We start from the raw sequence: 22,394 nt of genomic DNA, 5'->3' as shown, positions 1-22,394 counted from the left end.
AGCTGGATGTGGCACCATTCACCACCACTCTCTGGGTCCGGCCCTCCAGCCAGTTCCTAACCCAGCACAGAGTGTTGCCATCCAAGCCATGGGCTGACAGCTTAGCTAGCAGTTTGCTGTGGGGGACAGTGTCAAAGGCCTTGCTGAAGTCCAGATAGACCACATCCACAGGCCTCCCCACATCCACCAAGCGGGTCACCTGATCATAGAAGGAGATCAGGTTAGAAAGGCAGGATCTGCCCTTCCTAAACCCATGCTGGCTGGACCTGAGCCCTTTGCCATCCCTCGGGTGCGCTCTTATCACCTCCAAGATAACCTGCTCCATCAGTTTCCCTGGCACTGAGGTCAGGTAAAGATCTCTTTCTTATCAAAAGAATGTGGCAAAATCTCTCGATCTGAAAATAAAACACATCCATACTTCATGGAAAATGAATGTGTCTTCTCTCCCCTTCCCTTCTTTTTCTGCCATTAAGTCATATTTATACACCAAGTACCACACTGCACTAAGTTCTATCAGAAGAGAAAAATCATGATGCATCACTGTAGCTAGAACCTGAGAACAGCACAGACAAACATAAGACAACTAAATCACCTTCCCAGAGGAAGCAGTGGTAATTCAGAAATAAAATACTTTTGTGTTTGCAACTGGGATGTGTCAGGTATGGATTTAGAGCTGAAAACAAAAAAAATATTTCTAGCTAAAAGTGCTTACAGAAGGTTTTGTGTCACTCTTATTATTTACACATCAGCTGAGAAACATGTGGAACAGCTGAAGAATATGCAGAAACTTACAGTGTTTTCTGGAAGGGAAGTTTCAATTCTGTGAGTTGTTGATAATAAACTTTATTACCACTACATCCATTATTCACAGTGTGCAAACTACAGGCAATCATGTCTCCAAAAGAGGAAGACACTCTTCACAAATGTGATTGATCATAAATGTAACATGATTTGTATCAAAAAGTGGAAAACTAGTCTCTTTAAACCACTGAAATACATTTAGGAAATGAGAGAGTGACAATTTAAATTATCCAGGGATTTCCCTCCATATCTTAATATGTCTCAGTGCATCATTTTCATGGAGTTGTGTTTTAAAACAAGTACTCCTTATTCAGCAACATCTGAGGCTGTGAGCTAGATCTCATTTTCAGAAAGGACTAGGCATTCCTTGTCAAATGGGACTATTCTTGGTAAAACAATTTGATAATACTGAATTTCACCAAACATTTAGTGTTTGTGGATGCAGAAACATCCTACCTTTTACATATATCAGCAGAGGAACTACTTGCTGAATGCCCTAATAAACATGCTACTTTATACCAAAATTAGGTAATAGTCACTACAATCAAACACAAAACCCCATCTTCCACTGACAAATTTGAGAAGGGCTTGGTGCAAATTTTCAGAATCACAGAATTAACCAGGTTGGAAAAGACCTTTGAGATCATCAAGTCCAACTTACCACCCAAGACACAGACTTGAATCATAAGAGAGTTTACAGATGTGTGAAAAAGCAACAGTTCAGATTGCCTCCAACAGAGGAGGTTCTATAGAGCTCTGTCATGGCTTGTGTGAGTGTCAGAAGCACAAAATCATGAGAGAGCTCAAAACAGCAGACACAGAGGTTGGTTGAAGATGCAGTGGTCTGTGATCCCATGGCACCAAGGAGGAACAGTGGCTGAAAATGAGGATTGTGTAGCTCCATTTCCACCCCACCCCTCCCCCCAAGGCTGTTAACAACATACCAAGATCAGAAAGTGTTTATGCAACTATAAAGAGAACAATGGCTTGACTACAGTCATACACACTCTGTACAACAGTAGATGTACAAGAATTACCTCTATTTCATAGCTAACTGCAGGAATGAGAGTTTGATGCCAAATAGGGACAGATTGATGAGTTTGTCCTCCTCACCCTTTCTAAAAGGGACAACTTTTGGTAAGATTTGCAACCAATCTCATGCAAATTTGTAAATAATGTAAGAGTTTTACTATAGAGAATCATGGACACCTGCACAATTTAAAGTAGTCTAGCAAGAGTTTGGTGGAGAAGAACAATTACAATTCATTTATATGTTGGGCTTTGTCACCTAGAGAAGCCATTAGGCAAGGTATCTTTTCCCTGTAGATCTAATCTTAGTATTATTTAGAGAAGTGCTTTGTTACCAATAAGGAAAGCAACGGGAAACAAAAGACAAAGTTTGCTTCTGGGTAAACCTGTGTATGATCTGTGCCCAGCACACCATGAACACATTCCCCATCTTTCATTCCCAGAGAGACAAAATAACCAAACCTAAATATATATATACACACATATATTTAAAATGTGAATGCATGTATATAGCATGTGAATATCTGTATTTGTACATACACAACAAATAAACAGGACAGACACTTTGCTGATGTATAGTACAGACACTTAGCTGATGTATAGTAGTCCCCTCATTACTGACCTTAGGAACAGGTAGAGAAAGAAAAGCAAGAAAGTGGAAATTAATAACTTTTCTTGCAGAGAGCTGTCACTGTTTATGTGATTTAGGAATTTTTATCCACTCTTCCTATCTTCCAGAAAGACATGATGAATTTATAGTAATTTTAACCTGCAAATGACACTTGTACAGTTGCTGGACTGACAATCAACTTCCCTGCTAGCAGTGGGGTGTAAAAGTCTAAGTACTGCAGCATTCACATGGAAGCATTGAAAAATACGACGGATGGGACCTCCTACCTTGTTAAGTGCAGTGGCACTAGCTGTAACTACAGACAGACATGAGGGATACACACATTTCCTTAGCTGAACTGGCAGAAAACAACATAAATTAAACAGTCCATGTTTAAAATCCTGCATAAGAATAGTTAACACAAATATCTAATGCCATGGTTTGAGGAGTTCCAGGTTATCCCAGATTCCCCTAAAAAAAACCCCTGCAAAACCCAAGATCCAGCCCAGGGGATGAACTGGTCATCCCTGGGTATCATCATTTTGTTATTCAATCCCATAAATCCTCCAAAAACACTTTAAAAGTAAGCAGCCAGCTCAATGCATCCTCTTTTCTCCATGTTCCTTTCAGCTCTCTGGAGGGATCCTTGCCTGGTAACTACATAGGAGGACCCTGCAGGCCACGGACTTCAAGCCATGTGCCACAGCAAATCCAGCCTGCTTGGGGTCTAACTGGGAGACAATGGGGATGGGTCAAAATGAGCAATGGGGCTTTAGTGGTGTAAGTTTGCTCGGGGGAAAGGCTTTGGAGGAATTCTTGTGTGTCCTGTGTCTATAGTAGGTGTCAAGGATTCGTGCATGCCCTATGTTTTCCTGGCCATTTTTAAACACAAGTTTTCTGTATTCCTCTCCAGTTCAGCAACAGCATTAGGATTTTGCTGCCTTTTTTTCCTCAGAAAAAGAGTAAAGTAAGATAATCTCTGTCTGCTGTGCGCTTAAACAAAAAAGCCCCACTGTGTTTTAACAGACTGTGGTGGTGTATATATATACACAAACTGTCTGACACACTATTTTATCTCATGTTTCAGAATGCGGTAAGACTGGGACATGGTACACACGGTTTCTGCCAGAACCACTGTAAATGACAAAGGTTAATGACAGATCTGTGTGAAGGAAAAAATAAAAGGGGGAGTAGAAGCAGTAGATACGTGTATTTGTGTAATAATTCAGACAGCCAGAGATCACAGAATCAAACAGGTTGGAAGAGACCTCCATGATTATCCAGTCCAACCTAGCACCCAGCCCTAGCCAATCAACTAGACCACGGCACTAAGTGCCTCATCCAGGCTTTTCTTGAACACCTCCAGGGATGGCGACACCACCACCTCCCTGGGCAGCCCATTCCAATGCCAATCACTCTCTCTGTGAAGAACTTCCTCCTAACATCCAGCCCAGACCTCCTGCAGCACAACTTGAGACTCTGTCCCCTTGTTCTCTTGCTGCTTGCCTGGGAGAAGAGACCAACCCCCACCTGGCTACAGCCTCCCTTCAGGTAGTTGTAGACAGCAATGAGGTCAGCCCTGAGCCATCTCTTCTCCAAGCTGCACACCCTGAGCTCCCTCAGCCTCTCCTCACAGGGCTGTGCTCCAGCCCCCTCACCAGCTTCATCACCCTTCTATGGGAATGTTCCAGTATCACAATATCTTTCTTGAATTGAGGAGCCCAGAACTGGACATGCTGCTTTTATGGAAAGGGCCAGCTCTTGGCAAAGCTGCTAAAGTAGAGTGGATAAGGCACTTAGTGCCATAGTCCACTTGTTTGGACAGGGCTGGGTGCTAGGTTGGACTGGGTGATCTTGGAGATCTCTTCCAACCTGGTTGATTCTATGATTCTACAACTGCACCAGGCACATGGTTGCGCTCCCACAGAAGGAACAGCCTCTGCCTAGCGAATGCGTAGAGGCAGGCAGGCAAAAGAGAGATCCACCCTGCTCTGGTTAGGAGAATATGGACAGTATATGGTTGCTTCTAGTTAGAGGGGAGAGTCTGGGGGGAGCAGGGGTATTTGATGCTTTTTTTTTTTCCCCTTTGTTTTGTTTTCTATTTGTTTAAAAAAATATTAAGAGAGTTTATGAGCACAGCTCTTCCCACACTGCAAGGAAAAGACATATAGAGCATAAGTAGCCTGGCAGAAAAAGAGACTGCAAGATGATAAATTTAAGGCCATGGATTTAAAGTGGTGAAGAAATTAAGTAAGTGGCGATCAGTATATTATCTCTGAGTTCAAACATCTAAAAAGTCTCCTGTTTATAAACTGGTATCTTAGTCTGGAGTTCATTATATTTCTTTAGCAGCATAAGAAACATAAGCCTGCCTTGCAGAGGTGGGAGCCCTCTTTTGTGGAAGCAGTGGGGCCCTGGGGGCACTTAGTCATGAGATACCGTACTACAGAAATAAAAACAGGGAGTTGTCTCAAACTAGATTTATAAGAGATTGTTTTCTGTGCGTAGACAACTTGATTTTTAGATTTACATCTGATCTATGCATCAACTGCATGAAAAGTGTGCCCTCCTAAACACCTTGGGAGGCTATACAAAAAGTCTAGTGTAATGCAGCTCTAGTTATACAAGAACAACTCACCCACAGCCACTCTGAAATCAAAAAGTAAATATTTTTTTAAATAGAAAAAGGCACAAAGACTTAAGCATGAAAGAGAAAGAAGAATAGTCTGGAAGAACAAGCAGCAAATGCCACAAGAGCCAGCTTCTGACCCACAAGTGCACATAACTGTAGACACTTTAAAAACCCATATCAATTTCCACAGGACAAAACCAGAACATATTTGCTTTAGTCTTGGTTGTTTTTATTAGCTCTTTTTCTAATAACTCATGATGAGCCAGCAGTGTGCCCAGGTGGCCAAGAGAGTCAATGGCATCCTGGCCTGTATAAAGAACAGGGTGGCCAGTAGGACAAGGGAGGTTATTCTGCCCCTGTACTCAGCACTGGTCAGGCCACACATTGAGTACTGTGTCCAGTTCTGGGCCCCTCAATTCAAGAGAGATATTGAGGTGCTGGAACAGGTCCATAGAAGGGTGGCAAAGCTGGTGAGGGGCCTGAAAGACAGCCCTATGAGGAGAGGCTGAGGGAGTTGGGGGTGTTTAGCCTGGAGAAGAGGAGGCTCAGGGTTGACCTCATTGCTGTCTACTACCTGAAGGGAGGCTGTATCCAGGTGGGGGTTGGTCTCTCCTCCCAGGCAAGCAACAAGATAACAAGGGAACACAGTGTCAAGTTGTGCCAGGTGAGGTCTAGGCTGGACGTTAGGGGGAAGTTCTTGACAGAGAGAGTGATTGGCATTGGAATGGGCTGCCCAGGCAGGTGGTGGAGTTGCTGTTCCTGGAGATGTTGAAGAAAAGACTGGATGAGGCACTTAGTGCCATGGTCTAGTTGATTGGACAGGGCTGGGTGCTAGGTTGGACTGGATGATCATGGAGGTCTCTTCCAACCTTGTTGATTCTATGATCTTTTATCATGTCTGAACTTGTATTCTATTTTATTTATTCTCGTAAAGGATTTGCATGTTTCTTGTGTGTCTTTGCATATCTACCCACTCAAAGCATAGAAAACATGACAGTAAGGTATGAGATAAAAGATTTATTGTCCTGTATCATGGATGGCCAAATTACTCAGGAGCAGTGAACTCATGAATTAGTTATGAGAAATCATTACAAGAAGTACCAATAAAAGCCTTTTTATGTGAGATTGCCATGTATTCTACATATGCATCTTACTTTGCAGGAAGGGAAAAAACTCTGTGTAAGACCCTTTTTACAGAGGCTTAAAAAAAATTTTATGGGGGCCATTTCTTCTATTCTTCCAACAGCAAACTCGACTTTAATTAAAATAAGCCATACTCTACTGCACTCAGAAGTATAGGAAGTTTATAACATCTCTCAAACTTACTCCTGTACCTTCTACTTCCTCAGAATTCACGACCCCCCAAAGCCTGAAGAGAACATTGCCTCACTTGAAAATTGTAGCTTCCCCTTTCCGAAAGATGAAATTATTTTAGGTAGAATTTTAGATGATCACATAGATAGGAATCCATAGTAAGTTTCTCATTAATCTAGGATCAGATATGATGTATTCTGAATTGTTACAGTCGGCTAAAGGAGAGGGTAGAAGCCAGAAGGAAAAGGATATATTCTGGTTAAACTGAAGTATCTGAAGATACTTAAAAAATTAAGCCCCACAACAAACCAAAACATTCAAAAACACCTTCTTTGAGAAACACCTTAAAAAAAAAGGTGCTAGTCTCTTTTCAATGGTATCCTATGATAGGACAAGGGGAAGACAAAGTTCTGCCTCAGCGTGAGGAAAAGCTTCAAGGGTGACAGAGCACCAGAACAGGCTACCCAGGGAGGTTGTGGAGTCTCCCTCTCTAGAGATATTCAAGACCTATCTGGATGTGTTCCTCTGTGATCTGCTCTAGTTGATCCTGCTTTGTCAGGGTCTTGGACTTAGAATCACAGAATGTGAGGGGGTGGAAAGGAGCTCAAAAGATCATCTGGCCCAGCCCCCCTGCCAGAGCAGGATCACCTAGAGCAGATCACACTGGAATGCATTCAGATGATTCTTGAATATCTCCAGAGAGGGAGACTCCACAACCTCCCTGGGCAGCTGGCTCCAGTGCTCCATCACCTTCACAGTGAAAAAATTCCTCCTCAGGTTCACATGCCTCAACTTCTACCCACTGCCCTTGTCCTGTCACTGGGCATCACCAAGAAGAGGCCTCCTGGCACTCACCCCTTACATGTTTATAAACATCAATGAGGTCACCCCTCAGTCATCTCCTCTCCAGGCTAAAGAGCCCCAGCTCCCTCAGTCTCTCCTCATAAGGAAGATGTTCAACTTCCTTAATCATTTTTTGTGGCTCTGTACTGGACTCTCTCAAGCATCTCCCTGTCCATCTTGAGCTGGAGGGCCCAGAATTGGACACAATACTCCAGATGAGGCCTTGACCCACTAACCACACCTTTTCTAATACACCCCAGAATGGCACTGGCCCTCCTGGCCACAAGAGCACACTGCTGGCTCATAGCCGTCCTTCCATCCACTACAACACTCCAAGACTCCCCTTGACTGCTCTCCAGCAGGTCGGTCCCTAGACTTGATCTCCAGAGGCCTCTTCCAACCCCTAACATTCTATGATTCTATGTAAACCTCAAGAAGCTGAATCAGGAGTGTTAATAAGGAAGCTATTTATCCCTGTAGATAGTTAGCCAATAACTACAGGACAATGTCAGAAGGAGGTTAAAGAGGATGAGTGTGGACACATTTTATTTTTTTAATTAAAAAAAAATAGAGCAGTTCAATTTTAGTTATCAAAATTGTGATATTGAGGATGTTTCTTAATAAAAAGGATTTGTCCAGGGTTAAATTCTTGCAGGTATTTTTTTCTCCGTGAAACATCAAAGACTCAAACACCTAGGAGCTGGTAATTTGCACTATGCTCAGGGGAGCTGCAGGCATATCAGGTGCCATTCCTTTGTCTAAATTTAGATTTCTACATCTGAATGGGTTCTCTACAAAAGACTGGATGAGGCATTTAGTGCCATGGTCTAGTTGATTGGACAGGGCTGGGTGATAGATTGGACTGGATGATCTTGGAGGTCTCTTCCAACCTGGTTGATTCTATTATTCTCTATTTCTTGCTGAAGAAAAGAACTTAATCAGTGCCCGAAGCAGACTAGCTTGAAGTAAGCAGTTTGGGCTCTGGAAGTGATCTTTCCCACGGCAACAGAACCTCTCAACAGCTTTCAACTCACCTTCAGACATATGCAGAATGGAAGAGATGAATCTAACCCAGAGCCTAATGCTGACTGCCAACTTCTCCACCGGTTTCCGCCACACACAGTCACTTACAAGTAAAACTAGTCCTAAAACACCTTTTTAACTTGGTGACACTTTCAATTCAGACTCTCAGGTCAGTGACTCTGCACAGTGCATGCCAGCAGTTAATTTCCCCACAATTTTCTTTCTGGTGAGAATAGCACTCCAGTCAACGACATGGCTTCTCTGCTGGTGCTAGCTCTGCAGTTTGGGTTACATTTTGATGTACCTGACAGATAAAGAAAAATATTTCCTGGGGATTTTACTCTTTTTTTATTTAGAAATTGGTTGAAATACTGAAATGTCCTTTGTTTGCCTGCGTTGATTTCTGAGATTTGCCACTGTTGTCAAAATACCAACAAATCAAAGAGCTGTAGGCATTGGCACTCCCTGCCGGTCGTTAATTCTGTGTCCCCAGAGCACTTCTTTCTCTGGAAGTTTACAGGCACAATTTATTTAAGCAATCAGTACTTGTGTTTTGTCTTATTACCTTTCAAATCACTGAGATGCTTAACTGGGCTCTTGTGGTCTTAGCCACTGATTTTCAAGATATAATATATGCCGTCAGTAGGGGTAAAGAAAGAAATACCAAACATGCACCACTCTCCTACTGTTCTCCTGACTACTGTAAGGAGTGAAACCTCCATCTTCCTGCCAGACAGCCCAGAGTCCTGCTGTGGAAGGGGCTCCTCTTAAAGCGAGAAGGGGCAAGATGTGACAAGTAATAAAAGAAGAGCACGATGTATCCAACAGCTAAATAAATAAAAGACCTGGTAAAGCACTCCCCTCTGCCCAGGTTGACAGTCGGACAGCCTGGCCAGGCAGCCAAGGTAATTAAGCCCCACAAAAACTGTGCTGCTGGCTAAAGAGACAGCTGATAACATCTTCCTTTGGTACAGAGCAGAAAATGTTCAGTTCAAAGCAGTAGCCAGCAGGTACAGTAGCATCTAGTCTGCTGTGAGCTAATCTGGCTATAATCTGCGGCATATTGGCATGGTCTGAGCCCTGCTGATCAATCACTTCTAGGTTTTGATGAATCTTAGCTATCACTTAAAGTCAACATCTAACTTTCACATTAGCAATAGGAAGTAGTTCAGGATTGACACGACAGGGAGACACAGCCTCCAAACTACAAGCACATGAAGTAATTTCCATTGTTTTCATAATGGCTATTCCCCCAGACTCTTATGAAAACTGGATCCCTAATTCTGGGTGTTTTCTTCCAATCTGTCATCTTTCACCTCGTGCTTTCCCTCTTGATCTTCATCACCTGTCAGTTAAGTGGCCACACTCCACCTCACAAGCAAGTTGCTGCCTGCCTCATAAATTATATTTTTAGGAAGTGAAACAGTAGCGATCTGTTTAACAAGAGAGCAGATCAGAACTCTGATGGTGTGGGACTGCAAAGGCTAGAAACACCTGGGAAGGAGCTTCCTTCAAGCATCTGTTGGCAGCAAGCTCTCATCCACACTTTAGACACTTGTATCTAAACAGGGGAAATGAAAGCAATGTGATTCGTGTCAGGGCTGCAGGGTTTTACCAGAAGTTAAAGCAGGAGGTGCAACAGTTGTTAGTGGGAAAGGATGAACAGTAGGGAAACAAACAGAAAAGGTTGTGTGCTGTTTGTTTGCTTTTCAAGTGCATACTACCAACCCAGTAAATAAATAAAACCAAAACAAAAGCATGCCACAAAATAAACCTGGAAATGCAAGGCCTGCAGGAACACAATGCAGCTTAAAGAATATCTGGACATCATAAATATTAGGCATTAGCTCCAAAACCCTGCTGGTACATGCTACCTGGGTCATGATTCCAGTTCCTTAAATAACACAGGAGAAGGAGGAAAGCAACCACTCTCTGAGGGTAGGGAGAAACGAGACTTGAACCAGCACTGAGCAGAGCCCAGGCCCCACTGTGCTCCAGTGGTTACTGGCAGCAGTGGGGCAGAGCTGTTTGCACCAGGCAGAACCTGGAGCAGCCATGAAGCTGTGCTAAAGGCTACCCAAGTTCAGACCGGCTTCCATTTACCCCTAGATCTGAGACCCTAAATTACCTGCAGAGGTAATTTAAAGAGATCATAGCCAAGCTGAATAGGGCTTTTCGTCTCTAATTTTAATAGCCTCTTCAATAGTCACAATAAAACACAGCTCATATATTAACTCAGGATCTTACTGTAAGTGACTAATAAAGTCCCTGAGCATGCTTGGAGCAGGGGCTTAAATCTCACACCTTTCCATTATAACTCAAATGGTGCAGTAACTGTCCTGGCCATATGACACATTCAGGTTAAAAAAGCTGAACCTATGTTATTTAAATAGGGGTGCACAGGGTGAGAAAATGAAAGAATATGCAATTTTCTTCTTCACTGACTTTGTACTGCAGCCCCATCTACTCCCTGCTGCCAGTTGTGTCCCAGTTAAGATATGAAAGGAGAGCAAAGAGTTGTCCTGTCTGCAGTGTAGTTGAGAAATGCCCAGCCATACCTAACAAACTTCAGGCAGTAATCAAGACATTAAATCTGGAGCTCAAAGTTCTTCACCCTAGACATTTGCACTGCATTTCCATTTCCTAACGTTGTTGTCTGTTTTTCCCTTATGGCTTTGCTGGCCCTGATCTGAAGCACTGTCATCAAGACAGACAGTAAATTGAGGAATACAGAGAGAATGTTATCATTTTAGTTATGCCATTGTTATTTATACCACAGTGGCCCCAGATAACTTCTGCATATAAATGTGGCTGTAAACATTGACTGTATTTATGCCAATTATTCTGCCTGACTCATTGATTTAAAAATAATTATTTACAGCTCTAACACTTCCATAAACTTTTCTAAAAGCTCACAAAGTCCTGCCTGTCTATGAACAGGGGCAGCCACTGATTTGCTTGTCAGAGCAAGCTACTGAGCTACAAAAACTTAAGTAACAAAAAATAAGTTCTAATGAGAAAGGAAAACCACCTCCCTGCCATTAAGGAAATACGCTGAGAAGAACTCAGCCAGATTAATCTGAGCCATTTTGTGGTCAGTCCTCAGCAATAACAGCATTTTAAGACAAACAGTCCTTCAGAGATCACAGGATATTAGGGGTTGGAAGGGATCCAGGGAGATCATCAACTCCAACCCCCCTACCAGAGCAGGCCCACACAATGTAGCACAGATCGCAGAGGAGCACATCCACACCGACCTTGAAAGTCTCCAAAGAGGGAGACTCCACAACCTCTCTGGGGAGCCTGTTCCAGTGCTCTGTGACCCTTACAGTAAAGAAGCTCCCCCTTTTGAGGTGGAACCTCAAAACCTTTGCCAAAGTTTAAGCAACTCAAGTGAACAGTTTAAACTAGATGATCTTTGAGGTCCCTTCCAACCTAAACCATTCTATGAAATCAACCTGAAAGGAGGCTGAAGGTGGGGCAAGTCCTGAAAACAATATTCCCTACCTGGGGTAGCAGGTTTAGAGCACAGAAACATTTTTCCAGCCCCTGGGACTGGCTCAGACAGTCATGGTAGGCAGCAGTTCTGCTTGATATTTCTTGAGACAAGCAATCAGTCTCTGCCTGCCAGTGCTGTTAAACCTGGGGCAGTTTATTTATTCCTCCAAACTGAATGCAAATCTGTGGTGGAGGGGCAGCAGCCCCAAAACTGAGGCTTTTCCATGCCTCTACATGCCTGGACATGTTCTTCTGCTAGGACCCACGAGGCAGCAAACAAATTGTGTAACACACACACACACAGCCCATGTGCCCCTGGGGTCTGCCCAGGTAATCCCCTATTGGGAGGGTCCAGGCATGTCTCTACTGCCTATTGGGGCAAGGTTTGGCTTACTGCCAACTTGATTGGTCATTTTAGATGTCCAACGAGCCACGAATCTCGGCCCAGAGCCTATAAAGAGGGGTGCAAGGCAGCACCACGTGATCAGAGGTTCAAACTCTTCAGACTCAGCATGCAGACTCAGCTCTGATCCACAGCAGCACCCTGCTGCCCTGACCTGCTTGCACAGCCTAGACACAGGATCAGGCCTTACTTACTTGCAAGCGTTACAGAGGCTCAGACCTCCTGCATTGATCCCAAGGTGCAGTTAAGCTGTCTGCAAACCCTTTGAGAAGCAGAGCACATGCACCTGCACTTCATACATATATGGGGAGCCGAAAGCCCCCTGCTTAAGCCTAGAGCTATCTTGATTTATCTATGGAGCTCATCTCCCTGCAGCATGGCATAGACCCTGCTTGCCCAGCATACACTGCTTATCAGCTGTTCTGGAAGTCTGGAAAGACCCAGAGCCAGCAGACCCTCAGACTGTCTGCAAACCTGCAAACGCAGCCTGCTAGCTGTGAGACGGTGTTAGAAGCTGCACGGACAGATCCTTCTCCTGCATCGGGGAAACCCTGCCAGCTGATCATCCCTGGACACGCACAGCATCCAGAAGCTGCAGCACCAAGGCAGAGATCGCCCCAGGAGAGAAGGTTAGAGAAATTCTATTAACCCAGAGACTGGGAACCCTTATCAATTCCGTGCAAGCCAGGACAGATCTCCAGCTTCATCAAGATTCCAAATATTGGGCATCCGCTGTGACAGATTCCCGGGAGGGTGATCAACAATTAATACCTGAGAACAACACACCTAAGTAAGCTTTAATTCCTTTGTAATGTAAGTTACCCCTACCTTTAGAGCACACACAGTTTCAGCCCTTGCTGGGCAGACACTAGGGTTAAGAGGCATTAAGCCTAAGGGAATTTCTCTCTGTCTATAGTTGTTAATAATCTGATATTTCCATTTAATAATCATCCCTTTAAATATATCCCAAGCTGTTTTCATAACCTTGCAGTATGAACCTGGATTTCATAGTGGTTGGGGGTGGTACAAATTTGGAAATATTAATTTTAATAAATAATTTTATAAAAAATCAAAACCACCTCAAATTAATTTCTCACCTCCCCCTAACAGAGGAGGAATAGAGAAATCCCCTCCACAACAAAATCTCTGCCTAGAAATCTAGACTTAGCACCACTCTAGTCATGCTACCATAGGCAGTGCATATATACGTACATGTGGTAGAAAGCTCAGCTAAATCAAGCCTTTGTCTCAAGTTTAGAAAAGTTGAGTTATTCCAGACAAGGCACATTATTTTTAATAGATTATGGAAATCAGACACAGGACTGATGCATCCAAAACTTTATCTATTGATCTTTCGCCCCCAGCTCTCAAACACCAGCCATGCACTTAAGTTCCAGTTCTCATGAGCTCAGCTCAGCACTCAAACCACCCAATCCTAACTAACCATATCTTATTCTTAATGAGCACAAGCAGCACCCCAGACTGTGCAACAGATGGCCAAGAACAGCTGTCCATGAAACACTTTGAGGAACAAGAATGAGCACCATAAGGAAAATAAAAATTTCTAGAGAGTCTTCCTCACTGCAGAGGTAAGTCACTGCTTGGTCTTCCAGAAACCAAACTTGGCAAGCAAGCTCTGTTCCCCACTGGAAACCATTACAAATTCCTTGAAAACTGATCCTATAGTTTTATGGAGTTGCCAGAGTGGACAGACTTTGCAAAGTATGTTCGAGAGAAAAGACAAGCAAAAAAGAAACTCAAGCCACCACACACACCACAGACCCCTCTCCACCTATCCCCCTGTCCTGGGTTAGGGTGGATCCCTCCCCTGGGAGAATAAGCTCACGAAAACACGGATTTTCTTTGGAAAGTCAGGGGGAAATGAAACTATTTCTTGTAGTTTAAATATAGCAGTATAAGGAGAAATAAACTACTGGAGAAATAAACTACTAGACAAATAACAACCTTTTATGAAGATGGGGAAAGGGTGAAGCAGCAAAAGCAGCAGCCTCCAAAACAGCAGCACAGAAAGATAGCAGTGGGTGCAGCTGAAACAGCAAGGGAAAGGTACAAGCTGTTCTTCTAGACATAAAACTCTTGATGCTCCAATGAAATTATATTAACTTATCCATTGTTGCCATTATATGGCCTATCCCTAGAATGTTCACATCCCCCCAGAAGGCTCACCTCTCCCCTCAGACCTTCTAAGTTTTTCTGCTCTGAATACTTTTGTGTCTGAGCTAGAAATCTAGCTTCAATGGCCACACCCTCAAATCACAATCTTTTTTGTCACTCAAAATACAGTTTCATTTCAAAACAATTTTCTAGTCTAGCATAAGATGCAATATAATGCTTGAAAGATGTGCTTCGAACATCTCCCTGAAGTAAATTTTCACTGACTTGCTTAGCAGAGATATCTGTTCCCACTGTATCAACCAAAGTGGACACTTCTAAAAGCTTAAATTTAAGTGCAACTATTGATTTTTAATAACCTTCCCAGAAGACAAAGATAAAAGCAGACAAGAAAAAGGTGAAATATGCCTTTGATAGAAGTATTGCACTTTTTTTTTTTTTTTGGGATTATATTTCTCTATGCCTGAACAAAATATAAAGTTAAATAATTGTTCAGCAGAGGCAGGTGTTACCTGTGGGCAACCTGGGAAAGTCATAGTTAATGCTTTTAGGTAACAGAGCAGAGAGCAATGTCTCCAAAAATTCTGAAGGACAGAGTCTCTGCATAGAAGGCAATGCCTTTGTTGCAGCAGCTTTGGGAAACTGAGAATAAATTACAAACTCCATCCAGAAGCACCTTATGCTTGTAGTGGGGACTTCAGATGATTTCTAAACTGCAATCAGGTTGTGTTGTTGCAGGAGGTTCTACCATGAGCTGCACATCAGGAATTGGCAGCCATACACTGGCAAAATGTGTTGGCTCCTGGGAATCAGCTACAAGTGGGGTGGGCAGTTGTACAAGGCCTGCTGTGATGAAGCAGCTGTGGGTGGCTGGAGGAAGGCTGACAAAAGGGAAGACTTAAGGCCAGAACTCACACACAAGCCTTTCTTCACATCTACTGATTTCCTTCAGACTCCATTCAGCTGGGGTAAGGTAACAGGAATGCTGGAAATAGTGAATAGAAGAGTAGCCTGTACAGCAGTGGGATTCTCTCCTGAGGCACCCACAGCTATGGGAAGAGTCCCCTGCCAAAAGTGCTAGACAGTAGTTCAGGCAGATCAAGTGTGTTTGCCTAATATGAAGGTACATTTTCCAGATATTATTATGCTTCTTTCCTCTGCCATTCTTTAGTGCTTTCCTCCTTCTAACTCTTCGGTTAACGGATGTCAAGCAGAGAATTCCTTGGCTCTGATATTACTGTGTTGTTAGTTTATTTCTTAAGTTTCTGGGTAGTGTTAACTCATGATCTTCAACAGAGCCCTCTAGAAAATGTATCTCACTCACCTTATACAACCAGTCGGTTCCCAGTAAAATGACAGAAAATACTTCCTCATCTATAACAAACCACACATTTACCCAGCCAGCAATACACCGAGTATTCAGTGTCTACTCTTGACATCTCTGAAGATATTTGCCTGGTAAATAGCAATTCCCCAAGTGTTCCTGACATATGCTATTCAGTACAATTTGAAACAATAGTCTGGAATGTTTTGTTCCCTGTCAAGGTTTGGAGACCTCTTTAACAGCCAAGAGACCACAGAGAACTAAAGAGGCAAGAAATCAGGCTGTTTAGCTTCTAGCAAGCTCTTTGAAAGCTCTTGTAATTTCACATTTTGCCTTCAAGGAGAACATTTGCTGGGAGAGAGATTGACTTTTCTGACCAACTCTAATTGCCACCTCTGCCATTGACCCTGCTGTGAGACCTTTTGTAAGCATAAGGCTTTGTCCCTCCATATCCTTTACTACTCTTAGCTAGTTTTTCTTATTTAGAATCATGTCCTTCAAGAGGCTGCTTCTTGTCAAATATTTCTGCTAATCTTGTCAAAATTAATCTTTAATTTCTAAGTGATGCCATAATAACACAGCCACAACACTAGCACTGAGAGCAGAAAGGCCAAACCTGGGCAAGGGATCATCTGCCAGAAACTCTCACCATCAGCACTTCCTCTCCCCAGATCACACAGTCTCAGCATGACCTCTTTCCCGTGCATTAGGTGCCTGTTCATCACAGAAACAACCCACACACCCTCTCCAGTGATGCTAGCATTTAATTAAACAAGAGAGGAAGAGAATGGCTGCCAGGTAAAGCCCTCCCAAGCCTGCAGAGAGCATTGGAAACACATTGCAGAGACAAGTTCTTCCCTACAACTTCTTTCTGTGGTTGCCCTTCTAAATTATCTCATTTATTACTCCAGGGCATACACTGGTAACCTGTGCATCTTCTGCAGCTACGTGAATGTGGTTGTTTCCAAACTAACAGCTGTCTTCCAGAAGTTTGATACTGAGACATGGTTTTAAAAAAAGAAAAAGAGAGAGAGACAGAGGAAGAATAAAGCACTATTAACTCTGGATTTCACCCAGAATGGATGAAGAAAAACACAGTGGACCTAATTTAGCTTCAGTGTGTACATGCAGATCAAATGGCCTTCATTTTAGCAGAAATTAGCCCAACACTAGGATTACTGGAGTCTGTCACTGTACACAGCCTTGTGCAAGAGCTTAAGAGCAGCATTGCATTTCTGTACCTGATAAAGCCAATGTTTGTATGCAAAAGGTTACAAAAAGACATGTGTCTATTTAAAAGACAATTAATGGTACCTTTATCCCTGCTACAAGGTCCATGGTTGCTTTAAAAGTAGATCACAGTAGCTCTCCTCTTAGAGTCTTTAGAAGCACATGACAAGAGACTCCTGTAAGGGCAGAGAGCTCTCATTAGTTGCAACAGGCTTTCTTCTCTCTCTTCTGTTTAGAGCAGCCCTTTCCCCACACACTTGTTTGACATAAAGGCAGTCAAGTCTTATATGAATGAAGTTAAACACTTCCAAAAAATCATAGGAGTCTTAAAAGAACCGTTCATGCTGTGTTACTTCAGTAATAGTTCTGGACTTAAGAACCTGATTTCTATTGCCAAGAATGTTGGTATAAGATTGCTGTGCTTCCAGACTGCCCTTCCTGGAGCAAAGTTAAAAAATAAACTAATTTCCATCACAAATGCTTTCAATTATTTATTTATTTCTAAGCTTCAAGTAGTGTCTGAATAGTTTGGGTACAATTCTTCTGAGAAAGTAAAAACTTTGTGAATGTCTTTCACGTTGAAAAGTTGCCCAAAGCAGGATTTTGGATAATTTATTTCTAAGCTGACAAGTAATTTATATTTAAAAAAATAGAATGCTACTTTTTGCAGCCTTTGCAGAGAGTTATCTATATGCTTATGAACCTAGAGAAGCCAAAAGCAGTGTTACAGGGACAAAATGCTTTCGACTGTTCTCATGTCCTCCTTTCCTTCATTCTCTGAACAAACTAAGGAACCTGAACAGGCTTTTTATCTCCCAATTTACATAACCTAATCCAGAATTTCAGGATTTGGATTAAAGACAAATGCAACTACAGAAATTTCAGTTCTTCTTAATTTGTGTGTGTTTCAAACAGAAATGTAAAAGGAAGCAAGCTATGGCAAGTTTATTTTCTTTTTTCTTGCTGCATTTCTTTGGGGTAATTCTTATTCTCTTGCCAGACTAAATCATACAATTCTCAGCAAATATTTTTGCTGTGTGATCAACAAGCTATGAATGAGATGACTTATTCTGATTGCTTACCCTCCTGCTGTATTTTAACAAAAGCAGAGATTTGCAAAGGTGATCTGGGCTGCTAAGCACTCATATTCCTTTCAGCTTTCCATAGTGTAAAGGACCTAAGCCAGGCATCTCAGAAAACTGTCTATTTAATATGCATATTCTAAGATGCACTTGCAGCCATCACCGGATCATTTGCCATCTTCTGATTGCAGCTTATGTGCTAATGTCTGTGACTACCCACTGAACTGAGGCTCTGCCAGTGATTCATACAAGGTTGTATTATTCCTTTTAAGAGAGTACTTTTGTGCCAAGTCATTTCTTAGAAATTCTTGACTATGTGGATTCCATATTGTACTAACTTATAAAACTGAAATCCAGGGGGAAAAAGTATCTATAATTTAGCAAAGTCCAAAACCTCCTTCATTTCTAACCTTTGTACAATCATTTTTACTGAAGTCCTTGAAATTCACTGAACATGTAGTGTACCTGATCTCTGTAGTGGCAAATGTTCTCTCATCACAACATTAAACTTGCTAAAATTGGTCACACTGAGATTATGCAATCATAAGAAAGAAATGAACCTGGACTCAGTTGAGGACCAAGTCAGGGACTTGCAAGATGAGCAAGTAGTACAGCAGTGTCTTTTCCAATGTATTCTAGCTACAGATCACCTATAGAGCTGAAATGAGCAACGTGAAGCCTGCCTATTCCCATCACTCTGAATTACCCCACGATTTCTTTCAAATACTTGCCTCATTGCAGCAGCTTCTATTTTTTGTGCTTTTCACAATAACTGAGAAAATCATTGACATTCCTTCCCTATTTGGAAGGAGTTGCAAAAGTGTGAAAGATTGATTTCTTTACACATTGTCCATCTTTGTATTTCTACTTAGCATGTTTTTCCTTTCAATTCTCATTCCCAGCTTACTCCACACTGCTAGCAGTCAGGCACTATTGAGCATGGTCATAGCTACACGTAACATTACCATTAGTTTCAAATCAACTTTGTGAGCATCTGGAAAGAGTGACTGCTTTGAGCAATCTGTGTATTTATCATAACCCTGAGTTGGCTTAAAACCTGAAAGCTTCTGTTGAGCTTTGCAAAAAACCAAAAGCTAAAATAACTAACCTCTCACATATACACAACTTAAAGTGAGGTAGACTATAAAAGAGAGAAATAGAAAGAAAAACCCAAAAGTTGACCAGCTCTGCTCTCACCTGCTTTAGGCAGGTTCATTACTTGGTTTTAATTGTTTGATAACTTTCTGAATCAGACACAGTGCAGTGCACTTTGGATCCCAATTAAGTCCTGCTGCCACCTCTGAAATCAATGTGCTTGCTGCTTTTTTCCTCCTCCTTGCAACAATCTGCAGGAAAAGGTAGACCACCCAGCTCTGCATCATGTGTCTTCTGTCCCTGTGTTTTTTAATTTCTTTCCCCCTCATACAGGCCCTGCAGAGGCCCAGACATGGTGGGTTAAAAGCAGTCCCCCATGCCCTAGCCCACCCTGTCACTTCTATGAGGCAGCATGGCATAACTTGAGCAAAGATGGTGATCAAAGCACGGCCTTGGTGAGCAAAATATGTATCACAAGGAATAACATAGCCTGGGGCTTCTTGTCAAAAAGAAGGAGATACAGCCCACAACTAGCTTCAAACCCTTACGAAAATTAAAAGCAATCAGGAAATAACAGCCAGTTCAAGCAAGAAAGAAATATCTCTCAAATTACACCTGCACAGGCCACACTCTCTGTGCCTTGCCATATGCACAATAATGAGGAAACATTTCGCTCCTCTGCTCCAAGTGCCCCCCAGCATTATGATGTCTGAGAAGCCCTTATCTATTAGCCAAAGACATGAGTAATATTCTCCACAAGACATAGCCTAAGAGGTTGAAAATCTTGACTATTGATAATACCTGCCAACATGATGCCTTGCTTTTTAAAAACAGATAAAGGCACAAAAAAGTTCCTTCCAGCACAGCAACAGCTGGAGCCATTTGCCCTGTTTAAAGCAGTGAAGAAGGAAGGGCTCTCCAGACAAATATTTGTTTGCACAGATCCTGAATGAGTAGCAACTCTGACTGAGGTAGTACCAATGTGACAAGTACTGGGTCATATCCAACACACCCTGTTTCCTAGGTCAGTCAGTGGGCTCTCCACGTTACTTGCAATCAGCAAATTCTATCTACCTTGGGATGAAACTCCCCAGTTCTCATTCTCTCAGGAATATTCCTATTTATCCTTTAGAGTAGTCACAAGGTATTGAACCATGTCTGTGCTGCATGCAGTCCATGCAGAGGGACTCTGCTTTGTGCTGGCATGGCTGCCCATCCATGTGCCAGTTGATGCTGGCATGTCATCTCACTAGGAGCAAACCCAGAGCTCTGCCATCTCACCACATTGCTCTGTGCCAATTACCAATGTGCTCTGTGTGAAGTCTAACAAATGTAAATCTTCCTTATTTTGCTCTATACTTCTCTATAAATTGGCTTCTCCCTCTCTTTATTTGAGCAGAACTTTGGCTTCCCTAGCTTTTTGCTTTCTTTGAAAGACACTGTTTCAATTAGTATTATAGCCAGTAGTGCTTTAGTGTTTATTTTGGATGGTATGCCCTGGTTTTCAGTGAGTTCTTTTAAGAGCATGTCTTTTGAGCATGGAGTGTTTCTTGACTTAATAAAAGGCTTGACCTTCTTTGAGGATCTCTTCTATTCTAGCTTTAACTCCCAATTTATCTGATTTTCTGTACATTTTTCAGAACATCTGAAGAAATAGTATTGCCATTGCTGTAATTTTATTTAGATTTGAGGTATTTCTATGCAGATCAAGTAGCTGCTACCATGTTTTTGTCTTTTTCCTTACTTCACACCCTTACACCATCAGTCCAAAAACTTTTATAGTCATCTTCACTTTTATTAGCTTCAGTAATAAGACTTATTCAAAACACTGTAAAAACATTTTCCTTGTCTCCTCAGCCTCCTCCATAATTTTCAAGGCTGAAGAGAAAAGGAGAAGAAAGAAGAGAGGGGACCTGAGCAGGTTTACAAAATCAATGTCTTATGATCCCCTTCCTCAGAGATTGTTGGATCTTTGCTTCTGCCCATCCACAACTAAGGATGGCTGGGGTACAAAAGAGATAGCACATGAGCTATCTTTAATAGGAAATTACTGCAAATCCATTTTGCACCACTCTATGGCAGCTGTACCTTAATAGAAAAGATAATGACCAAAATCATCCCATCATATATCATACCCATTGTGCTATAGTGTAGGTGAGTGTGTCTTTGCTGTGTCAGAGGTAATGTTCTGTGCCTGTAGTTTCAAACTCGGTACCTGGGGAGGTGGTGGAGTCGCCGTCCCTGGGGCTGTTCAAGGCAAGATTGGACGTGGCACTTGGTGCCATGGTCTAGCCTTGAGCTCTGTGGTAAAGGGTTGGACTTGATGATCTGTGAGGTCTCTTCCAATCCTAATAATACTGTGATACCTAAATTTCCTGTGTAACCAGTAAAGGCATGCAGCTAACTCAGAGCCTGATCAGGGCACCACAGTTCAATGCTGACAGAACCCATATATTTTCTAATCCCATTTAAAGCCATCATGTCAGTGTTTTCCCTCCAAACTTCCAAGAAAACATTCTTCACATGTATGACATGTTACTGGAAAGCAGAAATAGAATACAGCTCTTATTTCTAATGCAACTCATCCTACCATGGGTAACTTCATCAGGGAAATAAGATTTTGTCCTTTATTAAAACAATCAGTTTCCTAGATATAATATCTGGAGTCAGAATTTATCATTTGCTTTAGAATTCTCCCATATCATTCTAGGATGGAGCAAGTTTTCCTTTACAATATCATTATCAGATATAACACTGGCAACCTCGTGTCAGAGATGGGAGAAAGCAAAGGAGGAAGAAACGCTTTTCTCACAGACTGCAGCATGAGAACTTGCAAGCCTCCTTATGCTTTCAGCACTGCTCGGCACCATTGTCCACTCCATTTACGTTACACCTGCAGCTCTGCAAAGAGTCCATTCAAATCAAGGGCTGTTCTAAGCTCTCCTTTAACAATTCTCAAACCTGAAAGCATTTACCTAGAGAGCAGGTCTTGATATCCTGAAGACATTCAGTTCCTACCCAGCCTTATCCTGTAAGGATAAGGAAAGGATGCTTCAGCTTCCAGACTTATTTGCTATCCTTAGCTGTCCAGTGGGACTCCAGCCGAAAAAAAACATCTACATGGAGACAATGGCTATTGTTATGAGAAGAAGACCCATGTGAGACCAGCGGTTCATTTCACACGGTGCTCAATCTGGTGATTATAGCTGTAGTAGGGGCTGAATTCATGCTGAAGAGCCTAGAAGTTAATTCAGCTCTGGGGCCTTTTAAAGAGGAGGAAAAATCTGAAACCAGAAGAGCCTGAAATTATTTTTCTAAATATATCTGGGAGCTGTGCAGAGAATGATAATTCCCAGAGAGTTTGAAAGTTTCAGCAT

At 42.3% G+C, this 22,394-nt stretch overlaps 1 protein-coding gene across 11 annotated transcripts in view; it reads right to left on the bottom strand.

Moving 5' to 3' along the window:
• Positions 1–22,394, bottom strand: part of GRID1 (glutamate ionotropic receptor delta type subunit 1) — a 772,772-nt gene that overhangs the window by 45,093 nt on the left and 705,285 nt on the right. For 9 of the 11 annotated variants that reach the window (XM_064145119.1, XM_064145118.1, XM_064145116.1 and 6 more), the window contains one exon: positions 16,925–17,016. The exons of the other annotated variants lie outside the window; for them this stretch is intronic. The gene's annotated coding sequence lies outside the window, so the exon portion shown is untranslated. The remainder of the gene's footprint in view (positions 1–16,924; positions 17,017–22,394) is intronic. 11 annotated transcript variants of the gene reach the window in all.

The sequence above is a fragment of the Pogoniulus pusillus genome, chromosome 6 (genome assembly GCF_015220805.1).
Source record: "Pogoniulus pusillus isolate bPogPus1 chromosome 6, bPogPus1.pri, whole genome shotgun sequence".
Taxonomy (NCBI): Eukaryota; Metazoa; Chordata; class Aves; order Piciformes; family Lybiidae; genus Pogoniulus; species Pogoniulus pusillus.
Note: the sequence above shows the minus strand (reverse complement) of the source record. Positions and strands in the feature narration are given on the sequence as shown.